At 39.7% G+C, this 8709-nt stretch overlaps 1 long non-coding RNA gene across 1 annotated transcript; it reads left to right on the top strand.

Moving 5' to 3' along the window:
- Positions 1 to 447: 447 nt before the first annotated feature.
- Positions 448 to 8412, top strand: LOC108166605 (uncharacterized). The gene is made up of 4 exons (XR_001776960.1): positions 448 to 536; positions 2189 to 2414; positions 2621 to 2781; positions 6661 to 8412. It is a non-coding gene; the product is annotated as an uncharacterized LOC108166605 (long non-coding RNA).
- Positions 8413 to 8709: the final 297 nt, after the last annotated feature.

Genomic DNA, 8709 nt, shown 5'->3' on the forward strand with positions numbered 1-8709 from the left:
TAATAAAAGGAAAATCATACCTGAATTTCAAATATTTTAATAAACACAGTCCTGCAGAGTGTGTCTATTTGTCTTGTTTCAATTGGACCAGAACTCCAGAACCACCTGGTTGAAGGTTCAGGCTTTTGGGATTTTTCTTTACTGGGTTTTTAAACTGTTCACTCTTTGTGTTTTGTGTGCATAAAACATTTCAGCAACAAAACAGTTCAAAGTGCTTTATATCCTGTAAACAAAAAATAAAAAGTCATAAAAATGTCACACAGTTGCTAATTGAGAACCAATAACAAACATTAAATCTGTTGAGAGCCATTGTTGTGCACCTAAAAATGTCACCGCATTATTTTTGGCTGTTTTACCATTTTGAAATATTGTTAAGACTTATGACTTATGTGAGATGGGAGCAGAAGTGGCAAAGGGGAACCTTTGTTTGGGGGGCGTTGCTTCCGGGTTGGTTTTGCGGCGGACTTCCTGTTTGCCTCAGACGTAGCCTGGATGCTGAAAGCAGGTTTTGGTTGTCCTGTTTCACTATTCTCCAGGTCAGTGCATGGTAAAAACTACTCTGTAAGAAGTCTATCTCTTATTTAACCAGCAGATGGCGCTGTTTCTGCGCACCTAACAGTTTATCAGCGCTGCGGAAGTCTCGCCGCTTTAGGTGATTAAAAGACCGCGATATCTTACCAACTCCGGGTTTTAGGATTTTTACTCTGCTTTTGTTTGAATAATGTACATTTATGTTGCTTGGTGACTCATAAAGTAGTTTAGAGCCTGAAAGTAAAGTGAGTTTAGTTGACGTTAAAGATAGAGAAACTTTTCTTTGTTCATGAATTCAGAGGTTAAAGTTGGAACAATGCTGTTAGACATGTTAATATGCAGCTGAATGCAGGAAAGATTTATCCTGTTTAATATTCTGTACCTTGGTTATTTTCATGCAAGTGAAAGATGGTAATGTGAAAAAGTGAAATTAATTACTACTTGTGAACAAGGTTTATAAAACAAAGGTTTAATATTGTACACTGTAAAAGGTTTGTTGGTTAAATAAATAATCTGGATGCTAAACGGTTTTAATCGCTGAATCCTGTTTTATCCTTCAGTCTTCATCCTGGTACCTGCTACACCACCACTGAAATCATCAAATATGTTGGTTAATATTCCATTTATTACGGGTCCAAAAGGACCTCAGTGTTTCAGCTGTTTGTTCCGGATTTGTGGTGCTGAAGGCGTCATAGTTCACGCTGCAGCCGGAAGTGACCCAGTTCTGATTGTTTTAACGTAATGTGACCTGGATCTGATCTTTTCATGGCAGTGTGAACAGCTCAGGTCGGATTCTTTCAGAATGTGATCCATATCCGATACGTATCCGATTAAAATGCGACCATAACGTCCAGGCTGCATTTATCCGAACTGAACGTCACTGATTCTCAACAAATCTCACTAAACTGCTCCTGATACGCAGAATAGTGAAGAAAAACAACAACCATGACGGATTATATGAGGATTAAGTTGTTAATTTGCTGCTCCGGTTGGACAACAACTTCAAATATATAAGCTAAGCTCCACCGTTAGCCTCCATGTTCACTTCCGCAAACACTGAGCTCTTCTTCTTCTTCTCATGGCGGCTGGCAGAACGCTGACGCTACTGCGCCCTCTAGTGCGCATGCGGGACACTTTCAGGTCGTTTTCCCGGTAACACTGCAGAGCAGAACACATACAGGTCGCATTACTGGCTGTGTGAACGACCCGGCAAAAAACTCTGAATTGAGTCACTTCAGGCTGCGGTGTGAACGCAGCCATATTCATCAAGCTGCTTGGCGCCGCAGTCTAACGTGGCAAACACAAAACGAGCAACAGACCGAAGGACCTGTCCAGGAAACTGCTGCTAAAACTAAAATCAGAAGGTATGAGGCAACATTTGTGCTAAACGAATGTAATTATTATTTAATAGTGAATAAAATTAAGAAAATAATATTCTGAAATTTGATTTTTTTTGTTCAGATTTTTGCTTGTGGGGCTGAAGAACATCTGGAGTTGAATTGTCATTGAATCACGAGCAGTAATGAGACTTTTGGGGAAATTTGTCAAATCTTATATTTCGGGGTCTCAGAGGAATGGGGCTACATTTTTATTTGGTAAAAAATGTTAGTTTTTATTTCTCTTCATGAATTCTCACGTTGTGATGTTTTTTGGACAGTTTTTGGGAGAAACTGCAGAGAAAAGGATTGCAGTCAGCCCCCAGCCCAGCAGCGCTGACGTCCATCTCACCTGCACTTGTTCTGGTTCTGATCCAAACAGTGGGTCCAAACAGCTCCCTCATGCTGCCTGAGGCTTTGCTGTTAAACTGCTGACAGATACGACTGCAGTGGAGTAAAATGTTGCACAGTTACGTTTTATTTAACATCCAGTGCAGCCAAAATAAAGTAAGTTGCATTTTTGTTTACGTTTGTAAAGTTTCTTCTAAACTTTTAAGTGCAGATAAATCAGTGGTCATGATTTTCAAATCTCCAGAAGGACTTTTGTGTGTGTGTGTGTGTGTGTGTGTGTGTGTGTGTGTGTGTGTGTGTGTGTGTGTTTGGGGGTGTAAGTGAAACTTTTAAGGATCCTGATTCTGTTTTTTATTGACTAGACTGTTCTAAGAAGCCGCGCTTATCGCAGCCCCTCAGGGCGCCTGTGTTAATCCCCGGGAAAAGATGACATCAAATGGAAGCAGAGCAAAGGATTATGGGGGATGTTGTGGCGCTTGATCAGCTGCTGAGAACTGGATGGAGGGGAAGGAATCCTCCCCAGGTACGAGCAAACAAACCTGGAAATGGTAAGAAAAGGGAGAAACGCACAGAGTCTGAATCAGAAGAAGCAACCAACTCAGGTTAACGTTTCCTACAACACCAGTTTTCCTTTAGTTACTTAAATAACGGATACTTTATTTATTCCAAAAAGAAATTAAGGTAAGCATATCTTCAAAGAGTCACTTTGTATGGCGATGGAAGGGAGCAGATTGTGTCGCAGCTCATCTGCAGAGGCTTCTGACTGAAGACAGTTGCTGTGTGACAGTTGATGCTCCACAGTAACATCCACCACCGCTGGAAAGTTATCCTCTCTTCCAAGTTTTGAAATGTGCCTTTAAACTTTACTGGATTTAAGTTCTGGTTCTGACTGGGTGAGTCCAGAAGTCAACCTGTGGTTATCTTGGCTTCATGCTGAAGTATTTTTTAGGGCATTTTTCCCAGCTGATAGTCCGGTAGACATCTGCTCCACCTCCAGCTGCTGTGGTTCTGAGTCAGACCAACCTGTTCCCCTCCTGGCCTGTGGGGGCGCTGCACCAAGAACCACTGAAGGAAACGACACAAAAACCTCTGAAGACACTGAGAGCAACTTCCTGCTTCACCAGATGGAAACAAGATGGAGGATTTTAGCGGCTGGAGGATTTCTCTTTAGGCTAAAGACCAGGAGCCATTTCTGCTGCTAGTGCTAGGCTAGCACGTTAGCCTTGGTTGTATTTACCCAGAATGCCTTGCGCTGTAGTCCACTTCCTGGTATTTTTTCTTTTTTTATCCAGAAAGCTTCTTCTGGCAGAAAATAACATAAAGTTGAACTTTGGGAAACTTTTCCACTTTCTCAAAGACACAATTTGTTTCCATTTCTCTGGCTGAATCCATAAAGAACAACAAAGCGCAAACAATTTAACAGACAAAATTCTATTTTATTGGCAACAACATAAAACCCAAGAGAATTAAAATGTAAAACAGATGCTTGGAGGTTCCTCTTCCTAAATAAATGACTTCCAGATATCCTTTATCTGCTGCAGGTTTTTCTAGGCCTGACACTTTTGCCTTTGTCCTCAACTTGTCTGCTAAGATTAGATTTTAGGTCCACATTGGACAATATGTTGCCACGGATACCAGGAATTGAACGAAAACGAGCGAGAAGGCAGAAAAACACAGTGTAGTGTTTTCACTTTGATCAAGCCAGCGATCATCATAATGACGATAATCAGGGCCGCTGATCTCTGCTGCTGCTGCCTCTGATCCTGCTGTTAGTCCACGGCTGCCGGCAGCAGCAGGGAACATTAAAGACGCTGCACACGCAGGAAGTACGGCCACCTTCCAGCCTCCATGTTTGGTTCTGGAGCGCTGCACTAAATAAACTGTCAGACAGCAGTCAGTCACTCCACACCAGTGGAAAACTAACTGTGTTGCTCCTTATCTGGACCACAGCTAGGACCTTCTCTCTCTGTCTGTTATAAATTTATATCTTCTAGTGGTGAGACTCAATTAAAATCTATAAAATAAGAAACATTTTCAACTCAAAACCCATTTTCTGCTGCTAAATTATTGAATATGTAGACATCATGAGCTCAACAACAAATTGTTTTTAATCTGTTATTCATTAGCATTAGCTGTTGCTACATGTTAGCATTGAGATGCTACTTTAGGCTTGATTAGCTCCTCTGACAGGCTAACTGCTTTTAGCACAGCTTGAACACAACAACAGTCTTTTAATCAGATCGTTTTATGAAGCAGAAATTAACCCCTAGTGGGCCGAGAGAAGCTGCTTCGCCGCATCACTGCTGTTAGCGGATGTAGCTTGTGCGTCGGATTTATGGCTGTACTGGAAACCTACAAATATAAAAGGTTCCATCTAGAACGTTTGTAAATAAAATTTAAAAAATAAGGTTGAGATACAATTTTTAACATATTAAAATCAAAAGTTAAATTCCTTCAATTGAAAATGTTAAGCACAGCAGAAGGTATTTTTCTTTATTGTTCATGTTTTGTTTCTTTTTTCATCACATTGGCATTTTACTTAAAAAGAGACTTGGGAACACTTGTTTTTTTTTTAACTTTGCTCATTGGAAACAAAAACTGATAACTTTTTGGATGTAACTTCCAACATCCATCAGTTTATAATAATGTTCCTGCTTTTCTACAAAAACAATCTAGCATAAATTAAGCCATCAGTAATATCTCAGTAATAAGTGGCTGTAAGCTGATCTCCACATCTAGAGTTGGAAATCACTGTGATCTCCTTTCTGAGGCCGATGTAATGAGCACAAAGGCTGGTGTTGTTAAATATTTGTCTCGTTCTTCCTCTAATTACGCAGTAATGGGCCCATGCTGACTTCATTTGTCCCAGCGTGAGCGAGCGGTAAATAACGGCTCTTTAGGGGGAGTTTGAATGAGCCTCTCCTCATGGAGGAAGGGCCTCCACCATTGATCTCACCGTGAGTTATTCAGCTAGCTCGGAGAAAAACTGCTGCACGTCAGCTTACTGTTGAACTTTCCGCTGAAGGTCTTTATTTATCAGTGTCTGTAGCAATCAGGCTAATTGGAGAACGCAGCCTCTCCTGGACTCCTACCACAGACGGCAAATTAAACAAGGTCATGTATTTTTAAATCCAGGCAATTGGTCTGCATCCGGTGGAGTTTTTCTGTTTGCTGTTTCATACCATAAAAATAAAATGAGCTCAGATTTACGCTGTTAATCTTTGCTTCCAGACACTTTCTGGAACTTTTTTTGTGACTTAAGAGTCTGGAAGTAAATCTGCATGTCTCAGATTTAAATGTCTACACACTGAAACATTTCTCGTTCAGTCAGTTTGGAAAGAAAACATCCGAGAACATCAGCTGAACTTTGACTAGGCCGTGAGTCTTTGATTTAAACCATCTGGTGTATCTCTGGTTGTGTTTCTGTGGTTTTCCTCCACCAGTTTCTCTGAAACAGGATTATCAAAGTCCGTCCTGCAGCGTTGGACTTCGTTCACTCTGCAGGTTAATGTAGGAGAAACACGACCGAACGCTCAGATCTGGGCCGTGTCTGATCTTTTTTAATGTGATTCCAGTGGGAACAACCAAAGCGGTTTTGATCCGACTACGACGTCATTTTCTGTCGATGTTTTTGTCGTAACTCCACCGGCGGGAAAAGCATGTTAGCAGTTATGGAGAAGAACAGCAGCTGGGCAGAAACCTGTCCAGCTGTTTGAGGCGGGTCGCCCCAAACAAAACAGTTCACCGGTTTATTTCTGTTAATATTACTTTATTATTTTCCAATTTGGGACATTTTCCTTGCAGCAAGTTGGAGAAAAAAAAAGAAACAATTACACAACATGAATGGCGAAACAGTAAAAATCATATAACTGAATAAAGAACAAAATCAATCATGTTGATTCTGACATGGACGACTGAATGAAATGTGTTTCCTCCTGACGCCGTTGAGCCGCAACCAGAATTTCTCCTGGTTTTAGTGGGAAACTTTTATCTGAGTAACATTTCACACGGGAAACTTTCCCGGTATTTAAGTAGAATTGCTTGAAAGCAACTTACTTTTACTTGAGGACATTATTTTTACACTTTGCTGCTGAGTTGCTTGGTCTCCATGCTGCTGCTTTTTATCTGCAGTTCTGAATGAAATTACTATTACTGGATTATATTTAGAAATATCAGAATAGATGGGAAGATACGTCACATTTTGTATCAACCAAACGTTCAGCGCCCGTTCTGCTTCACAGCATGAAATCCAATGAAACACATTGAAGATTTTGGGTTGTGATGTTAAAAAAAACCGATTCATCCACTTATTGAATTACTTTTTAACATGTAACTTCCAGTAATTCAGAAAATTCAATAGTTTTCCACACAACTCAGGTCATTCTTCTGTTTCTGTGAACAGCAGAGAAGCTCAGCAGGGAGCGACGGCGGCGGGTCGCAGTGAGGAATCCTTCTGCACCGATTCCTGCAAGTCCTGGATGGAAGCAGATCAAAGCATGAGAGAAAACAGCAACACGAGGTGAAGAGCCTCCGAAGAAAGCTGAATCACTTTCCATCAGCCGGAGACAGAAAAAGCTGCTTCTACATCCTCCAGGCTAACAGGGAGCATCTTGCTGAGAACAGAGGAGAGAGAGCACTTCATATTCAGAGCATCGTGACTTTCTGCAGAGGCTGGAAGGTTAAAACCTGATCGCTGCTAACCGAGCGATGAAACTGCATCTATTTACGACGTCTGGAGAAAAAGAGCGTCATCAAACAGGAGTCGGTCTGTAATTTATGTAACAGTGGACTTAACTTTATTGTCTTTGCAGAGACACAACAGCGGATTTAGCAACAAAACGTCAACACAGAGAAATACTGATATATATAAGTGTTAATGGTGCAGGTAGGAACGAAATCTAGAATAAATATACAAATAACATTGTTAAATATATATAACTTAGCCTTTTTAAACAGCCTATTTATTAAATATCTTAGTCAAACATTAAATAAATAAACACTACGGCCACATTTCTGTATTAAAATGTTTTCAGCTGTGACCTAAAAATCAAGGCATGTTAGTTCACACAAAAATAAAAGCATGAAAATGTACAACAAATAAAATAAATACAGTAAGGACAAAATCAAAAACACCGTTCAAATGTAGTGGGATCATTTATTTGATCATTTTTGAAGACAAATTACAAAATGCTGAGGAAATATCAGCAGGGTGTGAAAACTTACTGAGGTTTTTACTCTCAGTCTCACTAAATAAAACTGTTTCCTGACATTTAAAACAAAATTATAATTGTTGACATTTTACCAACAGCCACTATTTTAATTCTATGTTTAAAGTGTAATTATTTAGGGTTTTGTTTTTATGTTTCTGTGAGAATTGTGACATTTTCATGTGAATTATTTTTGCTGACAAACATTAATTTGACACCAGCAGAAATCTCCCTCCCATCACAACAACAGCTGGACTGATGTAGATTTTCAGAACGCCGTCAGTGGGATGAACTTCCAAACTGGCAACGCAGTAATCATCCCGCCTTTCACAGTAACATCCCCCTTTTCGTCCAGGTCTGTTGTGCTAAATGTCTGTTTTCAGGAAGCGTCGCGGCTTCAGACTGAAGCTGTAGCAGAAGCGGCACCTGGCTGGGGACGTGGAGAGACATCAGTCATGGAAATGAATGCTCACCCAGCAGGGGGGCGGCTGAAAGCGCTGATACTATTGTTTTTCTTAGAAGGAGATTTTCCTGTGAGTCTGAGTCATTTTCTGCACATGTAAATGGTTCCTTGCAGATTTAAACGCGTCGCATTCAGACGGCCTGGTGTGGGAGTTACGAGTCGCAGACTGGAGCGTTCCTGCTCCTCCGAGGTCTCACTGTATTATCAACAGATTTTAATTTGACCATTTTCCTTTATGCTTTTGAGTTTGAAAAGAGGACTAAAAGTAAATCAATGAAATCTAAAACGATTCAGTATTTTACGTTTAATCAGTAAATAAAGCAAATGGACAGTTATGATAAAAACATCGATTGAACATGTTTCCTCTGGTAAACCGCTCCACAATGTTGAAAGTAGGGCTGCATCTAGCAATTATTTTAGTTATTAATTATTCAATAACCGAAATAATTCTGATGATTAATTCATTAGTTGAATAAAAAAAACATTCTGCAGATTTTTTATTTAACCATTTAAACCATTTTGATGCAATATTATTAATACCTTGAAAGATGCAAACAAATAATTCAAGTTCTTTTTTAAATAAAAAGAAATAAACTGTAAATTTGCCAAAATAACAGTAACAGTGAAAGCATGATCATCATTGTAAATACAATACAAACATTTTACAGTTTTGGCTTAATTACAACTTTAATTACAACGTTGTTATTTCAGCAAATGTCCTTTTTTCAGTCTGTATTCTCCAGATAACAACTAAATTAGTTACTGAACGAGTTGCTGAATA

This window comes from Poecilia reticulata, linkage group LG10 (genome assembly GCF_000633615.1).
Source record: "Poecilia reticulata strain Guanapo linkage group LG10, Guppy_female_1.0+MT, whole genome shotgun sequence".
Taxonomy (NCBI): Eukaryota; Metazoa; Chordata; class Actinopteri; order Cyprinodontiformes; family Poeciliidae; genus Poecilia; species Poecilia reticulata.